Raw genomic sequence first — 22,006 nt, forward strand, 5'->3', positions numbered from 1 at the left:
TCATATTTCATTTTCAGGGCATTTGGAGAACTTTTATTTTCGGGGTATTTTTTTATTGCAAGGATAATTTAGAAAACAGACATAAAAATACTATTTTTGCTTTATTTAAGATAAATAATAGAAAGTAAAAGGAGGGCACAGAAGGTTGTGCTTTCTAACTTCATCCATCTCATGCTCATCAAAAGGAATCCACTAACAAAGTTGATCAAGTCTTGTTAACAAACTCATTCCGAATCGCATGAAACCAGAGAAATTTTGAATAACACTAGGTTACCTCAACGGGGATATGCACATCCCCAACAATAAGAATATCATATTTCTTCTTGACAGTAGGAAGAGGAAATTCAAAACCTCCAATAGTAATCATTGAAAATTTTCCAATAGAATTTATACTATGGACTTGAGGTTGTTTCCTCGAAAAGTGTACCATATGCTCATTACCATTAACATGAAAAGTGACATTGCCTTTGTTGCAATCAATAACAGCCCCTGCAGTATTCAAAAAGGGTCTTCCAAGAATAATAGACATGCTATAGTCCCCGGGAATATCAAGAATAACAAAGTCCGTTAAAATAGTAACGTTTGCAACCACAACAGGCACATCCTCACAAATACCTACAGGTATAGCAGTTGATTTATCAGCCATTTGCAAATATATTTCAGTAGGTGTCAACTTATTCAAATCAAGTCTACGATATAAAGAGAGAGGCATAACACTAACACCGGCTCCAAGATCACATAAAGCAGTTTTAACATAGTTTCTTCTAATGGAGCATGGTATAGTTGGTACTCTTGGATCTCCAAGTTTCTTTGGTATTCCACCTTTAAAAGTGTAATTAGCAAACATGGTGGAAATTTCAGCTTCCGATATCTTTCTTTTATTAGTAACAATATCTTTCATGTACTTAGCATCAGGATTTATTTTAAGCATATCAGTCAAATGCATACGCAAAAAGATAGGTCTAATCATTTCAGCAAAGTGCTCAAAATCCTCATCATCCTTTTTCTTGGATGGTTTAGGAGGAAAATGCATGGGTTTCTGAACCCATGGTTATCTTTCTTTACCGTGCTTTCTAGCAACAAAGTCTCTCTTATCATAACGTTGATTCTTTAATTGTGGGTTATCAAGATCAATAGCAGGTTCAATCTCTACATCATTATCATTGCTAGGTTGAGCATCAACATGAACATCATCATTAACATTATCACTAGGTTCATGTTCATTACCAGATTGTGTTTTAGCATCAGAAATAGAAATATCATTGGGATTCTCAGGTGTGTCAACAATAGGTTCGCTAGAAGCATACAAAGTCCTATCATTTTTCTACTTCTTCTTCTTAGAAGAACTAGGTGCATCAACATTAGTTCTCTGAGAATCTTGCTCAATTCGCTTAGGGTGGCCCTCATGATACAAAGGTTCCTGAGTCATTTTACCCCTTCTAGTCATAACTCTAACAACATTATCATTTTTCTTATTATTTAATTCATTGAGAAAATCATATTGAGCCTTAAGTACTTGTTCTACTTGAGTGGTAACCATAGAAGCATGTTTACTAATAAGTTTAAGTTCACCTTTAACTCTAGACATATAATCACTCAAGTGTTCTAGCATATCAGCATTGCGGTTCAATTGTCTACCAACATAAGCATTGAAGTTTTCTTGTTTAACAATAAAGTTACCAAACTCATCAAAGCATTGGCTAGCAGACTTATAACGAGGAATATCACCTTTATCAAATCTATAGAGATAATTTACCTTTACTACCTGTGTCGGGTTACCAAGACCATGTATTTCTTCAATAGGTGGTCAATTCTTAACATCTTCAGCTTTAATACCTTTTTCTTTCATAGATTTCTTTGCCTTTGGCATATCGTCGGGACTGAGAAATAGAATACCCCTTTTATTCGGAGTTGGCTTAGGAGTTGGTTCAGCAAGTGTCCAATCATTTTCATTACTCAACATATTATTCAATAGCAATTCAGCTTGATCAACAGTTCTTTCCCTGAAAACACAACCAGCACAACTATCCAGGTAGTCTCTGGAAGCATCGCTTAGTCCATTATAAAAGATATCAAGTATTCCATTTTTCTTGAGAGGATGATCAGGCAAAGAATTAAGTAATCAGAGAAGCCTCCCCCAAGATTGTGGGAGACTCTCTTCTTCAATTTGCACAAAATTATATATTTCCCTTAAGGCAGCTTGTTTCTTATGAGCGGGGAAATATTTAGCAGAGAAGTAATAAATCATATCCTGGGGACTACGCACACAACCAGGATCAAGAGAATTAAACCATGTTTTAGCAATACCCTTTAATGAGAACGGAAATAACTTAAGGATAAAGTAATAGCGAGTTTTATCATCATTAGTGAACAAGATGGCTATATCATTTAATTTAGTAAGATGTGCCACAATAGTTTCAGATTCATAGCCATAAAAAGGATCATATTCAACCAAAGTAATTAACTCAGGGTCGACAGAGAAATCATAATCCTTATCAGAAATAAAGATAGGTGAAGTAGCAAAAGCAGGGTCATATTTCATTCTAGCATTCAAGGATTTTTCTTTAAGCTTAGCTAATAATTTCTTAAGATCAGATCTATCATTGCAAGCTAAGAAGTCTCTAGCAGTTTCTTCATCCATAACATAATCCTCAGGAACAACAAGCAATTCATATCTAGGGGGAGAGTCTTCATCATCACTTTCATCAATATTATCAGTTTCAATACTTTCATTCTCTCTAACCCTAGCAAGTTGTTCATCAAGAAATTCACCTAGTGGCACAGTATTATCAAGAATAGAAGTAGTTTCATCATAAGTATCATGCAAAGCAGAAGTGGCATCATCAATAGCATGCAACATATCAGAATGAATAGCAGGTGTAGGTGTTGCAAGTTTACTCAAAACAGAAGGTGAATCAAGTGCAGAGCTAGATGACAGTTCCTTACCTCCCCTCGTAGTTGAGGGAAAAATCTTGGTCCTTTGAATTTTCAAGTTCTTCATAGTGACCAGCAGATATAAATCCCAAGTGACTCAAAGAATAGAGCTATGCTCCCCGGCAACGGCGCCAGAAAATAGTCTTGATAACCCATAAGTATAGGGGATCGCAACAGTTTTCGAGGGTAGAGTATTCAACCCAAATTTATTGATTCGACACAAGGGGAGGCAAAGAATATTCTCAAGTATTAGCAGCTGAGTTGTCAATTCAACCACACCTGGAAACTTAATATCTGCAGCAAAGTAATATGATAGTAGTGGCAACGGTAGCAAAAGTAATAGTTTTGGTTTTATAGTGATTGTAATAGTTGCAACAGAAAAGTAAATAAGCGAAGAACAATATGCAAAAAGCTCGTAGGCAATGGATTAGTGATGGATAATTATGTCGGATGAGATTCCTCATGAAATAGTTATAACATAGGGTGACACAGAACTAGCTCCAGTTCGTCAATGTAATGTAGGCATGTATTCCGAATATAGTCATACGTGTTTATGGAAAAGAACTTGCATGACATCTTTTGTCCTACCCTCCCGTGGCAGCGGGGTCCTATTGGAAACTAAGGGATATTAAGGCCTCCTTTTAATAGAGTACCGGACCAAAGCATTAACACATAGTGAATACATGAACTCCTCAAACTACGGTCATCACCGGTAAGTATCCCGATTATTGTCACTTCGGGGTTAACGGATCAAAACACATAATAGGTGACTATAGACTTGCAAGATAGGATCAAGAACTCACATATATTCATCAAAACATAATATGTTCAGATCTAAAATCATGGCACTCGGGCCCTAGTGACAAGCATTAAGCATAGCAAATTCATAGCAACATCAATCTCAGAACATAATGGATACTAGGGATCAAACCCTAACAAAACTAACTCGATTACATGATAAATCTCATCCAACCCATCACTGTCCAGCAAGCCTATGATGGAATTACTGACGCACGGTGGTGAGCATCATGAAATTGGTGATGGAGGAAGGTTGATGATGACGATGGCGACAGATTCCCTCTCTGGAGCCCCGAACGGACTCCAGATCAGCCCTCCCAAGAGAGATTAGGGCTTGGCGGCGGCTTCATATCGTAAAACGCGATGAATCCTTCTCTCTGATTTTTTCTCCCCGAACACGAATATATAGAGTTGGAGTTGAGGTCGGAGGAGCACCAGGGGGCCCACGAGGCAAGGGGCGTGCCCAGGGGGTAGGTGCGCCAACACCCTCGTGGACAGGGTGTGGGCCCCTGGCCTTGATTCTTTCGCTAGTATTTTTTATATATTTCAAAAAAAATCTCCGTTGATTTTCAGGTCATTCCAAGAATTTTTATTTCCGCACAAAAATAACACCATGGCAATTCTGCTGAAAATAGCGTCAGTCCGGGTTAGTTCCATTCAAATCATGCAAGTTAGAGTCCAAAACAAGGGCAAAAGTGTTTGGAAAAGTAGATACGACGGAGACGTATCAAGCTTCGTGGTGTTGTTGGGAGCATTTAATTGAGTTGTGGAGATTGCCCCAACCTTGTTTCTGAAGGTTCCGGCTGCTGCCTCCAAGGACACCGCATAGTGGAATCGTGGCACCTTTCATTGTGTGTGGGTGTGATGACCCACAAGTGTAGCTATTTTAGATTAGTAAGAGTGTCGAACCCAACAAGGAGCAGAAGAAAATGATAAGTAGTTTTCAGTAATGTAATGTCTGCAAGTGCTGAAATTGTAAGTAGCAGAGTAGTTTGATAGCAAGATAATTTATCACGAGCAAGTAACGATAGTAGTAACAAAAGTGCAACAAGGTAGCCCAATCCTTTTGAGGCAAAGGACATGCCAAAATGGTCTCTTATGATAATCAACGCGTTCTTGAGGGTACACGGGAATTTCATCTAGTCACTTTCATCATGTTGGTTTAATTTGTGTTTGCTACTTTGATAATTTGATATGTGGGTGGACCGGTGCTTAGGTTCTGTTCTTACTTGAACAAACCTCCTACTTATGATTAACCCCCCCCGCAAGCATCCGCAACTACAAGAAAAGTATTAAGAATAAATTCTAACCATAGCATCAAACTTTTGGATCCAATCGGTCCCTTACGGAATAGCGCATAAACTGGGGTTTAAGCTTCTATCACTCTCACAACCCATTATCTAATTGCTACTCCATAATTCATTCCCTTAAGCCCAAATATGGTGAAGTGTCATGTAGTCGACGTTCACATGACACCACTAAGGGAATCACAACATACATACTATCAAAATATCGAACACATATCAAATTCACATGATTACTTGCAACATGATTTCTCCCGTGGCCTCAAGAATAAAGGTAACTACTCACAAATGATAAACATGCTCATTATCAGAGGGGTATTAAATAGCATATTTGATCTAAACATATAATCCTCCAGCAAATAAACCATATAGTAATCAACTACAAGATGTAATCAACACTACTAGTCACCCACAAGCACCAATCTATAGTTCCGGTAACAAGATTGAACACAAGAGATGAACTAGGGTTTGAGAAGAGATGGTGCTATTGAAGATGTTGATGGATATTTCCCTCCCCAAGATGGGAGAGTTGTTGGTGATGATGATGACGATGATTTCCCCCTCCGGGGGGGGGGGGGGGAAGTTCCCCCCGCGGAATTGTTTCGCCGGAGGGCAAAAGTGCTCCTGCCCAAGTTCCGCCTCGAGGCGGCGGCGCTTCATCCCGAAAGTCCCCCCCTTATTTTTTTTCTAGGTTAAAATGACTTATATACCAAAAGATGGGCACCGGAGGCGGGCCGAGGAGGGCACAACCCACCAGGGCGCGCCTGGGCTCCCTAGCGCGCCCAGGTGGGGTGTGCCCACCTGGTAGGCCCCCTCTGGTAGTTATTTGCTCCAATTCTTCTTAAATAATCCATAAAAAATCTACGTGAAGTTTCAGCTTGTTTGGAGTTGTGTAGAATAGGTGGCCTAACGTAGCTTTTCCAGGTCCAGGTTTCCAGCTGCCAAAATTCGCCCTCTTGGTGTGTACCTTACAAATTATGAGATAAAAGACATTATAATTATTCCAAAAAGCATTATTATGGATAAAAACATTATAAATAACAGTAGGAAAACATGATGCGAAATGGACGTATCAACTCCCCCAAGCTTAGACCTGGCTTGTCCTCAAGCGAAAACCGAAATCGAAAAACATGTCCACATGCTTTGAGAAAGAGGTGTCGGTAAAAACAAAATACAGACATAGAAGCATCATGTTTATTATTATAACAACAACAAAATTAAACATAGTACTTTTATCATAGAACTTTTATCATATACTTCTCATGAATAAGTAATAGTTCATCACACAATTGAAGTATAAAGCAAAAACTCTATTAGAAACCAACAAACTATGTTCTCAGTCAACTTTGCAACTATAATTCATCATCTTTTCGGGAAGGGTCACGTGTCGGAGCCTTTAGGCAAGTCCACATACTCAACCATCATATAGTCTTATATGATTGCTAACATTCACCACATACATATGAGAAAAACGTTTCAACCGGACACATAGAAATATAAGGGCTTATGGTTTCGCCTCCCAACATACTCACCTCAAGGGTGATGTCAACAATAATAACTCATGCCACCCATATTCAACTGGACATATGTGCGTAGATCTTTCCTCACCACATGATGCTTGCCAAAGGAGAAAAATACAAGGAATAGAGAGAAAAACTTTGACTCTTTGCATAAAAGTAAATACATAGAAGTAAAAGATAGGCCATTCGCAGAGGGAAGCAGAGGTTGCCATGCGCTTATTTGTTTGTATGCTCAATCCCTTAGTGCAAAAGAACGTCACATTGTATTGCCCCTTGTGATAGCGACCTTTATTACGTAGTCTATCACTTTTATTCTTCACCATCACAAGTTCGTGCAACACTCAATTTTCTCTTACACTAAATGATCTCACACTTTTAGAAGCAAATTTTATTGCCTTTTTGCACCGATGAAAACTTACTTGAGGGATCTTGCTCAATCCCTATGTAGGTATGGTGGACACTTGAAAATAAGATTTGGGTTTAAGGGTTTTTGGATGCACAAGTAGTATCTCTACTTAGTGCGGAATTTTTGGCCAGCAAAGATAGGGGGCAAGCACCACATGTTAAAGGATCTATGACAATATGACTTCTGTGTGAATATGAACAAACATAAATCATTAAGTTGTCTTCCTTGTCCAACGTCAACAATTTTGGCATATAATATTTTGATGAGGGCTCACAATCACAAAATATTTCTAGGATAGTATATTTATATGTGAATCTTCTCTTCCCTTATTAGTTCTTTCATGAGTTGCATCATTGACTAATGCTATGTTTGTCAATCTCTAATAATTTTTTCTACTTATACTTTTCCTTATGTGGTGCCATCACCTACCATAGATCAGTATATAATCTTTTATTTATTTATTTCCTTTCTTTTGTTTGTTTCCTTTCTTATTTCTTTTCTTTTATTTGCAACATGAAAGTAAAGAAAGCAAAAACTCATACTAAACTTTATTATATAACTTGCACATGATTACAAGGATAGATCACTAAGCAAACTCTCAAAGAAGAAAGGATCGAACTAAACTTTTATTCATCTAAAGCAAAAAGATCGAACTAAAATAAGTAAAAGCAAAAAGATAGTGGGATGATACGATACCGGGGCACCTCCCGAAAGCTTGGCAGAAGCCAAGGGGAGTGCCCATACCCGATACTCAATTTTCTTTTGGTGGTGAAGAAGGTGATGGTGGTGATGAAGTAGTATTCTCCAATATAACCATGGATAGATCCTTCAAACCTTGAATCTCCCGAAGGGCTTGATGAATTAGTTCACTGTTTTTCTTCACCTCAACCATTATGTGTTTATTCTCAGGGCCCCACGGTTTTGTTCCTGCACTATTTTCTCTTGGCCGGGATATGTCCCAGTTGGATGACAAGTGCCTACGAGGAGTGTTCTTGAACCCATAATTGTGAATCAAATTATAAAAATTATTATGATGTAACCTATGTAAGGGCCTCCTCGGTGGGAGCTCTTCTTGCACTTCCAAGCTTGCTTGATTGTTCGGTGATCCCATGGCTTGATGAGGATCAGGGGGAGTAGAGATGCCAGCCAGTGTACCCCTCTCGGAGGCCGGAGGATGAATCCCAAAGGGACTTTCCTATTCTTCCTCCATAGCAACCTCTTCAGCTTCATCCCTCCTTAGATCTTCCTGGACTGACCTTACGTCTCCTTCTCCGTTGTCGAAGAGTGAGGAAGACATGACATTGGACCAGTTGAATATGTCAGAAAACAACACGAAAAGAGAGCAGAGGATTTCTCCGCGATACGGTGATCAACATGTTCGGGAAGTATATATAGATTCTTTTTTATCTTGGAGGACAAGTATATGGTAGAAAAATGGAGTATGAAAGGTGTCCCAGGTGGGCACAACCCACCAGGGGACGCTTCCTGGAAATTTCTTTATTTCCAAATTTTTTAAATATTCCAAAACTGATAAAAAATATTTTTGCAGATTTTCCAAAGTCCGTTTACTTACTGTATCACGTACCTCCTTATTTTCATGATTCTGGAGTGTTTCGGAAGGACTCTTTTATGTGTTCTTCTGATGTCATAGTTTGGATAATATTACTTTCAACATTAATAGGCTTATCTGAGATATAATGCTTTATTCGTTGCCCATTAACAACCTTCGGGTTAGTACCTTTGGAATACTTTATTTTAATGGCTCCAGACTGGTAAACCTCCTCGATGACATATGGGCCTTCCCATTTTGAGAGGAGTTTTCCTGCAAAGAATCTGAAATGAGAGTTGTACAAAAGAACATATTCTCCAACTTTAAACTCACACTTTTGAATTATTTTGTCATGCCACCTTTAAATTTTTCTTTGAATAATTTTGCATCTTCATAAGCTTGGGTTCTCCATTCATCTAGAGAGCTAATATCAAATAACCTCTTTTCACCAGCAAGTTTGAAGTCATAATTGAGTTCTTTGATTTCCCAATATGCTTTATGTTCTAACTCAAGAGGCAAATGACATGCTTTTCCATAAACCATTTTATATGGAGACATACCCATAGGATTTTTATATGCTGTTCTATAAGCCCAAAGTGCATCATCTAATTTCTTAGACCAATTCTTCTTGGACCTATTAACAATCTTTTGCAAAATTAATTTTATTTCTCTATTGCTAAGTTCAACTTGACCACTAGAATGAGGATGATAGGGTGATGCAATTCTATGATTAACATCATACTTGGCAAGCATCTTACGGAAAGCACCATGAATAATGTGTGAACCACCATCATTCATTAAATATCTAGGGACTCCAAACCTTGGGAAAACAACTTCCTTAAGCATTTTAATAGAGGTGTTGTGATCAGCACTACTGGTTGTAATAGCTTCTACCCATTTAGTAACATAATCAACAACAACCAAAATGTGTGTATACCCATTAGAGGAAGGAAAAGGTCCCATGTAATCAAATCCCCAAACATCAAATGGTTCAACAACAAGTGAATAATTCATAGGCATTTCTTGGCGCTTACCGATATTACCTATTCTTTGACATTCATCACAAGATAAGACGAACTTACGGGCATCCTTGAAGAGAGTAGGCCAATAAAATCCAGATTCCAATACCTTATGAGCAGTTCTATCTCCAGCATGATGCCCTCCATAAGCTTCGGAGTGACATTTTCGTAAGATTTATCCCTGTTCATGCTCAGGTACACAACGTCTTATAATACCATCTACTCCTTCTTTATAAAGATGTGGGTCATCCCAAAGTAATGTCTTAAATCATAGAAGAATTTTTTCTTTTGTTGGTATGTAAAGATAGGTGGTAAATATTTAGCAACAATGTAATTAGCATAATCAGCATACCAAGGCGTACCATGAGAAACATTTATTGCAGCTAAGCGCTCATCAGGAAAACTATCATCAATAGGTAGTGGGTCATCAAGCACATTTTCAAGCCTAGATAAATTATCAACTACTGGGTTCTCAGCTCCTTTTCTATCGATGATATGTAAATCAAATTCTTGTAACAAGAGAACCCATCGAATAAGTCTAGGTTTAGCATCTTTCTTTTCCATAAGATATTTAATAGTAGCATGGTGTGAGTGAACAGTTACTTTGGAATCAACAATATAAGGTCTAAATTTATCACAAGCAAACACCACTACTAAGAATTCTTTCTCAGTAGTAGCATAATTTCTTTGAGCACCGTCTAGAGTTTTACTAGCATAATGAATAACATTCAATTTCTTATCAACTCTTTGTCCTAGAACAACACCAACAACATAATCACTAGCATCACACATAATTTCAAAAGGCAAGTTCCAATCAGGTGGTTGAACAATAGGTGCAGAAATTAAAGCTTTCTTAAGTGTTTCAAAGGCTTCTAAACAAGTATCATCAAAAACAAAAGGAATATCCTTCTGCAAGAGACTAGCAAGAGGCCTAGAAATTTTTGAGAAGTCTTTGATAAATCTCCTATAGAAACCAGCATGACCTAAGAAACTATGAATACCTTTTATATCTTTAGGACATGTCATTTTCTCAATTGCATCAACCTTATCTTTGTCCACTTCAATACCCCTTTCAAAAAATTTATGACCCAAGACAATGCCTTCATGAACCATAAAGTGGCACTTCTCCCAATTTAAGACAAGAATTTTTTGTTCACATCTCTGCAAAACTCGATCAAGATTGCTTAAACAATCATCAAAAGACTTCCCATAAACAGAAAAGTCATCCATGAAAACCTCAACAATCTTTCCACAAAAGTCAGAGAATATAGCAGTCATACATCTTTGAAAGGTAGCAGGTGCATTACATAAACCAAAAGGCATACACCTATAAGCATAAGTTCCAAAGGGACAAGTAAAAGTGGTACTTTCTTGATCAGGTTGAGAAACATGTATTTGTGAAAAGCCAGAATATCCATCAAGGAAGCAAAAGTGTGTGTTCTTAGATAATCTTTCAAGAATTTGATCAATAAAAGGCAAAGGGTAATGACCTTTTCTAGTTGCTTTGTTTAATTTTCTAAAATCAATTACCATTCTATAGCCTATAACAATTCTTTGTGGAATAAGTTCATTCTTATCATTAGGAACAACAGTTATACCTCCTTTCATAGGAACACAATGAACAGGACTTACCCATCTACTATCAGCTATGGGATAGATTATACATGCTTCTAGAAGTTTTAATATTTCCGCTCTTACTACTTCTTTCATCTTCAGATTTAACCGACATTGGTGATCGACAACGGGTTTAGCATCAGGTTCCAGATTAATTTTGTGCTGACATAGAGTGGGACTAATGCCCTTTAAATCATCAAGAGTATATCCAATAGCAGCTCGGTGCTTCCTTAGAACTTTCAATAATCATTCTTCTTCATGTTCTGAATGGTTAGCACTAATAATAACAGGATATATCTTCTTTTCATCAAGATAAGCATATTTCAAAGTGTGTGGCAATTGTTTTAATTCAAACATAGGATCACCTTTAGGTGGAGGAGGACCTCCTAGAGTTTCAATAGGCAAATTGTGTTTAAGTAGAATACGTTGTTCAAAGAATTTTTTTATCTATTTCATTTCTTTCATGCATATGAAAATCATTCTCATGGTCGAGCAAATATTGTTTTAAAGGATCAGTAGGTGGTACAACAATAGAAGCAAGACCAATTAATTCATCTTTACTAGGCAATTCTTTTTCATGAAGATTTCTACTAAACTTGGAAAAATTAAACTCATGAGACTCATTACCAAAACTAACACCGACAGTTTGTTTCTCACAATCTATCTTAGCATTAACAGTGTTCAAGAAAGGTCTACCAAATATAATGGGACAAAAGTCATCTTGTGGGGAACCAAGAACAAAAAAATCAGTAGGGTATTTTATTTTCCCACACAAGACTTCAACATCTCTAACAACCCCAATTGGTGATTGTGTCTCTATTAACAAGTTTAATAGTAACATCTATTTCTTCTATTTCTACGGGTGCTATGTCGTTCATGATTTCTTGATATAAGGTGTAAGGAATAGCACTCACACTAGCACCTATGTGATAACCCACAAGTATAGGGGATCAATTGTAGCCTCTTTCGATAGGTAAGAGTGTCGAACCCAGCGAGGAGCTAAAGGTAGAACAAATATTCCCTCAAGTTCTATCGACCACCGATACAACTCTACGCATGGTTGACGTTCGCTTTACCTAGAACAAGTGTGAAACTAGAAGTACTTTGTAGGTGTTGTTGGATAGGTTTGTAAGATAATAAAGAGTGCGTAAATAAAAACTAGGGGCTGTTTAGATAAAGAAGCAATAAAGTTAGTAAAGCGAGTGTGGAAAAGTGCTGGTAGGTGTTGTGAAATTGCCCATAAGCAATTGACTACTTTACTAGACCGATAACAAGTTTTATGTGGGAGAGGCCACTGCTAGCATGTCATCCCTGACTTGGAATTTTATGCACTTATGATTGGAACTATTAGCAAGCATCCGCAACTACTAATGTTCATTAAGGTAAAAGCCAACCATAGCATTAAGATATATTGGTCCCCCTTCAATCCAGTATGCATCAATTTCTATGCTAAGCTGAAGTTTCTGTCACTCTTGCCCTCCAATACATAGTCCTATCAACATACAACTAACCCTATGGTGTGATCCACGCGCGCGCTCATATGATGGGCACCAAAGGACAACAACATAACCACAAGCAAATTAAATCAATCATAGCAATTCATCAACCACCGATAGGACAACGAAAATCTACTCAGACATCATAGGATGGCAACACATCATTGGATAATAACATGAAGCATAAAGCACCATGTTCAAGTAGAGGGTACAGCGGGTTGCGAGAGAGTGGACCGCTGTAGATAGAGGGGGGAAGGTGATGGAGATGTTGGTGAAGATGGCGGAGGTGTTGGTGTAGATTGCGGTGATGATGATGCCCCCGGCGGCGTTCCGGCGCCACCGGAAGCGAGGGGGAGAGAGCCCCCCTCCTTCTTCTTCTTCTTCCTTGACCTTCTCCCTAGGTGGGAGAAGGTTTTTCCTCTAGTCCATGGCCTCCATGGAATGGGAGGGGCGAGAGCCCCTCCGAGATTGGATCCGTCTCTTTGTCTCTCTCTGTTTCCGCGTTCTGGGATTCTGCCCTTTCACCGTTTCATATATTTCCGGAGATCCGTAACTCCGATTGGGCTGAAATTTTAACACGATCTCTATCCGGATATTGGCTTTCTTGCGGAGAGAGAAGGGCATCAACCGCCTTACGGGGTGGCCACGAGGGCCCAGGGCACGCCTGACCCACTGGGGTGCGCCCCCTGCCTCGTGGCCCCCTCGGGCATCGTCTCGTGTTGATTTCACTTCCCAAAATTCACCTATATTCCAAAAAAATCTCCGTCAGTTTTTATCCCATTTGGACTCTGTTTGATATGGATTTACTGCGAAACAAAAAACATGCAACAAACAGGAACTGGCACTGGGCACTGGATCAATATGTTAGTCCCAAAAATAGTATAAAAAGTTGCCAAAAGTATATGAAAGTTGTATAATATTGGCATGGAACAATCAAAAATTATAGATACGACGGAGACGTATCAATATGTCACATAAACCCTGATAACAATGATCTCCTATTTTAACTGAGATGACAGGCATGCCAACAACAGGTCTATGTTTATCTTTCTTATCAGGTTTGGCAATTCTAGCAGCTTCTTCACAAAAGTAAATAACATGCCCATCCATATATTCTTCCAAGAGATCTTTAACCATAGCAATACTAGGTTCCACTTTAATTTGTTCATCAGGTTTAGGTGTTCTAATATAGCTTTTGTTAACCACAGTTGAAACTTTAGCATGTTCCTTTATCCTAACAGGGGAAGGTGGTTTCTCAATATAAGCAGAATGAACGACTAGATCAACATTATAAAGTATAGTTTCTTCTTTAACTGGTACCGGTTCTTTAGTTTCTTCTTTAATAGGTGGATGATATTTAAACCACTTCTATTTAGGGAGATCAACATGAGTAGCAAATGATTCACAAAAAGAGGCTACTATCTCAGAGTCAAGTCCATATTTAGTGCTAAACTTTTGAAAAGCATCGGTATCCATAAAATATTTAACATAATCATACTTGAATTTAATACCTGACTCTTTACCTTTGTCGAGTTCCCAATCTTCAGAGTTGCGTTTAATTATTTCCAAAAGATTCCACCGGAATTCAATAGTCTTCTTCATAAAAGAACCAGCACAAGAAGTATCAAGCATGGTTTGATCATTACGAGAAAGCCGAGCATAAAAATTATGGATAATAATTTCTCTTGAGAGCTCATGATTGGGTCAAGAATATAACATTGACTTAAGCCTCCCCCAAGCTAGAGCGATACTTTCTCCTTCACAAGGCCAAAAATTATATATATAATTCTGATCACGATGAACTAGATGCATAGGATAATTTTTTTGGTGGAACTCCAATTTCAAATGATTCCAATTCAAGATCCAATATCATCACATAGTCTATACCATGCCAATGATTTTCCCTTCAAAGATAAAGGGAAAACCTTCTTCATAACTTTATCTCCGGGTAAACCTGCAACCTTAAACCATCCACAAATTTGTTCTACATATATCAAGTGCATATCAGGATGTTCGGTTCCATCTCCTGCATATGGATTAGCTAGAAGTTGTTCTATCATACCTAAAGGAATTTCATATTCAATATTTTCAGTATGTGCAGTCGGTTGAGGGATAACTAGTTGTGGTTCCGGAAGAGGTGAAGATACCCCGAACAAACCCCTCAAAGGATTGTTTTCCATAGTAACAAGTGACAATAAGTTTTAGCACACTATATAAATGTTTCCTTACAAAATTCCACTTACCAAAGGCACTTCACTCCCCGGCAACGACGCCAAACAATAGCCTTGATGACCCACAAGTATAGAGGATCAATTGTAGCTTTTTTTGATAAGTAAGAGTGTCGAACCCAACGAGGCGCAAAAGGAAATGACAAGTAGTTTTCAGTAAGGTAATGTCTGCAAGTGCTAAAATTGTAAGTAGCAGAGTAGTTTGATAGCAAGATAATTTGTAACGAGCAAGTAACGATAGTAGTAACGTGCAGCAAGGTAGCCCAATCCTTTTGAGGCAAAGGACAAGCCAAAACGGTCTCTTATGATAAGCAAAGCGTTCTTGAGGGTACACGGGAATTTCATCTAGTCACTTTTGTCATGTTGGTTTAATTTGTGTTCACTACTTTGATAATTTGATATGTGGGTGGACCAGTGCTTAGGTGTTGTTCTTACTTGAACAAACCTCCTACTTATGATTAACCCTCCCGCAAGATTCCGCAACTACGAGAAAAATATTAAGAATAAATTCTAACCGTATCATTAAACTTTTGGATCCAAGCGGTCCCTTACAGAATAGCGCATAAACTAGGGTTTAAGCTTCTGTCACTCTCGCAACCCATCATCGAATTTCTAGTCCACAATTCATTCCCTTAGGCCGAAATATGGTGAAGTGTCATGTAGTCGACGTTCACATGACACCACTAAGGGAATCACAACATACATACTATCAAAATATCAAACACATACCAAATTCACATGATTACTTGCAACATGATTTCTCTCGTGACCTCAAGAACAAAGGTAACTACTCACAAATGATAAACATGCTCATGATCGGAGGGTTATTAAATAGAATATTGGATCTGAACATATAATATTCCACCAAATAGACCATATAGTAATCAACTACAAGATGTAATCAACACTACTAGTCACACACAAGCACCAATCTATAGTTCCGGTAACAAGATTGAACACAAGAGATGAACTAGGGTTTGAGAGGAAATGGTGATGTTGAAGATGTTGATGGAGATTGCCCTTCCCAAGATGGGAGAGTTGTTGGTGATGATGATGACGATGATTTTCCCCTCCGGGAGGGAAGTTCCCCTGGCGGAATCACTCCGCCAGAGCGCAAAAGTGCTCCTGCCCAAGTTCCGCCTCGAGGCGGCGGTGCTTCGTCCCGAAAGTCCCCCCCTTATTTTTTCTAGGTCAAAATGACTTATATACCAAAAGATGGGCACCGGAGGTGGGCCGAGGAGGGCGCGCCTAGGTTCCTTGGCACGCCTTGGTGGGTTGTGCCCACCCGGTGGGCCCCCTCTGGGGGTTATCTGCTCCAATAATTCTTAAATAATCCATAAAAAATCTCCATGAAGTTTCAGCTTGTTTCACTACAAAAAATACACTTCCGTGATGATACGTGTTTGTCATAGTAGGTCGCTTTTTTTGTCATGCATGTACATCCATGACAAATTTATGACAGAATCAAGATAGTCATACCTGTGCTGTCGTAGAAGTGTTCCATGACATTACCAAAATTATCATCACGGAAGTGTCCACTTCCATGACGATAAATCGCGCGTCACAGAAGTGCTTTCATCAAGGGTGACCGACACGTGGCATCCACCGTAACGGAACACCGTTAAGCTATCGGGTCGGGTTTTGGATCCGATAACCCGTTAACAGCCCCGACCAATGGGGATTTTCCACGTGTAAAATCATCATTGGCTAGAGGAAACACGTGTCGGCTCATCGTTGGGACAGATGTCAACCACTCATTGGACGGAAGGCACCTATGATACGTCAACACGTGGCACGACCCAATAGAGGCCCATTCCCGTGAAAAGGCCAGCCCGTTTGACTTGGTCAAAAGGTGGCGGGCCGGCCCATGGAAAGCCTGTTAACGGCCTATTCGCATATAGCCCATTTACAGCCCGCTAACCCAAGGCCCGTTACGCCCTATCCGAATTAGGCCCAGTAGCGTCATCTGGGCCATCCAATATGATTCCAGCCCGTTTTCACTTCTGGCCCATGTATGTCCCATGACGTCTTTCGGCCCGTATGAAGCCCTATGTAACTCTTGGCCTATTAACGACCCGTGGTGAAACTGGCCCGTAATGAACAGTGTATCACTTTACACCCATTAACGCCCGTGGTGAAACTGGCCCGTAATGAATAGTGTATCACTTTATACCCATTAACAACCCGTTATTCCGTTGGGCCGTTTCCAGCCCATGTTATCTTTCGGCCTTCTCAGAGCCCATTTATTCTTGGGCTCATTTCTAGCATTCATTTACTTATGGCCCGTTACTGTCATTTTCTGCTTGTGGGCCAAATTTAGCCCGTGGTTACAGTCGGCCCGTTTGTGGTCCGTTAATACATTGGGCCATTTTCATAGTGTCATCAAATACGGCCTATTAACGATGGCCCGTTATGGTCGGCCCATGAACGGACGATTCCATCTCTAGCCCGTTTACGGCCATAATGCGGCCTGTTATTGGCCCATGTTTGGCCAATCGATCATACGGCCCGTATAAGGCCCATTGATGATACGGCCCGTAGAAGGCCCACTGTTTCTACGGCCCGTAGAAGGCCTACTGTTTCTACGGCCCGTAGAAGGCCCACTGTTTCTACGGCCCGTAGGAGGCCCAATGTCACTACAGTAAATATTAGCCCATGGTTATTGTGGCCTAGGTTATTGCAGCCACTAGTTAACCGCGGAAAAAGAACTGCAATGACTACAAGAAAACAAATAAACAAGACAACAAGGAAATAAATAAGCAAGCAACTAACGCTAGGCTATCACGGCTATTACACATATTACATCCACTGGGCATCAAAGTTTGCCACCAGTGCAAATATAGGGAACAAAGCAGCATATCATATACACTGCCGTCAAAATTGGCCACCAGTGCAAATAAACGCGGCAGCAAAACAAGAGCATAGCTGAAACAACTTTAGAAGAGCTCAAGAAACGTTATCCTGGGTATCCACCATGCTGGCAATAAGCTTAGCAAGCTGATTAGCTTTGTCCTGTTTGGCGCTAAAATCCTCCAACGCTTGCTGTTGCACCAGAAAGTATGCATCTGAATGCTCCAGGGACTTCCGCAGTCCTTCCGCTTCTTGTCGCAGCACAGCTGATCGATGTCTTTCAGCTTGTAGTTGAGACTCAAGAAACCGAACTGATTCAGACAGTGAGTTTGAATAGCTTGTGCAAGCGGTAGTGGCCAGTAAATCCAACACTAAACCAAGACAGGATGTGTCACTATCCTGAACCTTATCTGCATTACTTCCTTTATCGTTGCTTAATAAGGCACTCTTCCCCAATATTCTGCCATTCTAAAAGAAGAAACAAGCACACAGATAACAAGTTTATCATGTACTAGTATATGAAACTCATTTCGGTGAACGAGTTCATTAGTAAGGTGGACATGATTAAACTACCAAGTCTTCTATTGCCAAGTACTAGTACATAATAAAAGCATCAAACAAACATATATCTATGTCCTATGGTAGCAATGGAATCTTAAATTAGAACAGTTGTTCTTCAGGTTTAGGCACTTGTTCTACATGAACAGAGTACAGTAAGACGCAAGAATATAATACTTAAAAATAGAAAATGAGCTCATAGACCTTACCACATTCTTGGTTCGGGACCAGTACAGAACAAGGCGTTCCCAGTCATCGTCCAGTAAATGTGTCTCAGGAGAACGTAAGGGAATTTGATGAGTTTCTTTGCCGGTGAAGTACGTTTTCTTCAAGTAATTCCGATACTTCCATCAAGCATTCTTGAAGATAGCAGAGGTATTAGCACAGGTTACCTCATCCTGAGTTTCCAAATCGGTCCTTCTCTATAAAGAAAAATGGGAAAATTTGCTATATTATTACCATCATGGAGGTAGGATGTATGGGACGAAGCAAAGTAATTGCCATGAATAACATTACTTACACATAACTCCTGGACAAACACCTGTAACTGGCATTTTCCTTCATCTTCAGTATAATATTTCCAAGATGGGAAGATACGCACATACGATTTAACAACATCAAATGCGATAGATGCTAAACTACGACTAGCTGGTTGTGCTTCCACCACAGGAATAGGCGTACTAACTGGCGGAGTTGGTGTTCGCCGTGATAGTACTGGCCCTATGGGCACTGGAGCTGCCTTACTAACTGCTCTTGTTTGGGAGCTCTGTGGTGGAGATGGTGCTGTGTCAACAGGAACTGGGTTACTATCGACTGGGGTTGGGGTTAGATTGGGTGAAGCTGGTTCTCTGTCTATCGTAGTAGGGGTACAATCTGCGAGAGTTTGGGTTATGTGTGGTAGGGCTGGTTCTTGTGCATGTACAACCGGGATGCAATCTCCACCAAGAGGTAGCACTGTTTTATTTGAAGACCGTGTTTTTAGTCCGCTAGATACTGGCATCACCCGCTCCAATTCAAATGGCTGATAAACATGAAACATAGTTAGATGTACAGACATTGTATGAGAGACAGATGCAATAGATAGTGTGGAAAAAAGAGGGCATGAAATAGTTGACATGTATATTGTTTAACTAAAACGGATAGCATGACATAATTTCACATATATGATGTCTATCTAAACTGGATAGCATAGCATAACATAATTCAAAGATATGATGAATAACTAAACATGATCGCATGCCATAATTCACGTACATGTTATCTAAGTAATCAGGATCGCATCATTTAATTCACATATGTGATTTATATGCTAAACAAAGGGCATTCGATATGATGTCTGAACTAAGAACATGGTGTTGAATATTGTGTATATGATGTCTAAACTATGTAATGCAAGACACCGTATGCATGATATGAGCAGTATAACCGTGCCAAGTTAGAGCATACACCTCAGTGGGGGAATAGGACCGGTCATCTGTCTCTGAATCCATCTCTGAGGAGCTATCGGGACCCAACAAGAGATCCGCTTCGACAGGTAGCACTGTCTGCTCTGAAGGCCTTGTTTTCACTCCAGATTTTTTCCATCTCCCACCCAAATGGCTGATTCACGGGAAGAGTAGTTTAATGTACAAACATTGTCGACAAATGGAAATGTAATGAAGAAAAGGATGGGCAAGATATCATTCAAATATATGATGCCTGGTTAAACAGGATGGCATTGCACATTTCACATATATTATGGCTGGCTAAAAGACATGTGACAACATAATTCCCATATATGATATAGAAACTAAACAAGTGGCATTACAGAACATGTCTAAACTAAGCAGATGACATATATGATGTTAAAAGTAGGCACTGCAAGGCAACATATGCATGATATGACTAACATCATCATGCCAAGGTAGAGCAAACACCTTGGGGGGGGGGGGGTAAATAGGAGTGGTCAGCGGCATCCGAATCCGCCTCAGAACAGATATCTTCCTCTGGATTACAATCTGGAGAGGGGTGGGGAGGGTTTGCCATTGAACCCACCATGGAGCGATGTCTGCATGACATTGTATTGCCGCGCAAAACTCTTCTCTTTTTCTCTACATGTTCAGCATGACTGTGTACAATATCTGACATGCATACGAAAAAAATATGGTGAGATTATGTAAGGAGAGCATGCAGAAATTTAGAGTGATGGTAACAACCAGTGGATCAATGTTTTTCCGTTGAACCAAAATAGCCCTAATGGATCGACGTGAATGTATAGTAATAAGTGATGCAACAAGTGTACAACCTCTTTTCCGTAGCCGTGTCGACCTCAACATCATTGGGTTGGTCGCTGAAGCAGTTGAGGCAGAGGTGGCTGTCGGAGGTGTGGAGGAAGATCTGAGGAATCTGTAGACGGCGCCCAGGGCACTGCTCTGTTGTGACAGATCGTTCTGTCTTTGGAGCAGCTCCGGTGAGCCGTAAGACGTCAAGGCTGAAGCAGCACAAGACAGACATTGTCAATCTCAAGTGGGATTCTAATAGCATCTCCAATAGATGATGTAAAATGGATGCAAAATTAACATCACCAAAAACCACCTAACTACAACAGATGAGGTAAAAACTGTTGACTCTGAACTTAATTGTCGAAACTGAAATTTACTGTGGAATCTGAATGCTACTGTCGAAACCGAACGCAATGGTAGCAGAGAGGCACTTGACATGTAGTTTAGGGAGGGCCTACAGTTCATCTTCAACCTACACCCCCCTGAGCCGCCAGCCACCACCGGCCGAACCGCCGGCCCCAGCGTCGCCTCGCCGCCCCGAAACAACTCGCCACCGCCGCCCCGGCCAGCCCTCTAGGCCCCCCGCCCCACCCTGAACCCTACGATAGATAGTGGGGTACCTCTCCGGCGAGCCCCTGTCCCTGTTGCAGGTGGTTCTTCCTTAACTCCGGCGAGCCCCCCCAACCCCTGAAAATCGACTGACCCAAAAGTCGATTCATTCGACTGAAGTGTGGCTTAATCGGAGCAGAGTAGCAGCACGAGCGAGGGGGAGAGCAGCAGCAGCAGCTGGGCGAGTGAGCGATCGAGCGAGAGCCGGAGAAGCTGGGGCCTCGCACTGGGGGAGAGCCGCCGTGGAGATGTCGCCCGCGGCACCGGCTTCAAGGTAGACGCTCCATGGGGGTGCGGGATGGAGCACCGTCGGCGCCGGGAGGTCGAGTTAAGGAGAAGGTGCGATGCGATGAGTGTACAACCTCTTTGGTGGCGCCGAGTAGGCCTTGGCTTCGTCCGAGGAGTCGGTGAGGATGCTGCGGTTCCGGTGGAGTAGGTTAAGGCGGCGCTGTGGGGATGGAGCAGCCGCGATAGACGAGGTGATCGTCGGAGCAGCTCCTTGGAGGTGGTGGACGGGGCGGCTGAACCGGCGGGATGGTGAGATGGACGACGGATCCTTATCCGGGGAGGTGGACGAGGGACGTCGAGCTGTTGCACTGGACGACGTCATCGGGGAAGAGGCTCCGGCTGGGCAACGATGATGTGGCGGACGGAGGAGGGTGGGGTTTCGCGGCTGGAGCAGAGAGGTTATGGCGGCCTGGGATTTTGAATGGCGAAAAGGGGGCGATGGGAGGGGGTGAATCATGACTTAGGAACGCGCTTGTCCAAAATGTAGGGTGTGTTACAAAAGTAACCCCCACCGATTTGAACTAGCGGCCCTTTCGTCTCAGGGTTAGAAGGGGGATTTCGCATGTCGGGAT

The sequence above is a fragment of the Triticum urartu genome, chromosome 6, assembly GCF_003073215.2.
Source record: "Triticum urartu cultivar G1812 chromosome 6, Tu2.1, whole genome shotgun sequence".
Classification (NCBI taxonomy): Eukaryota; Viridiplantae; Streptophyta; class Magnoliopsida; order Poales; family Poaceae; genus Triticum; species Triticum urartu.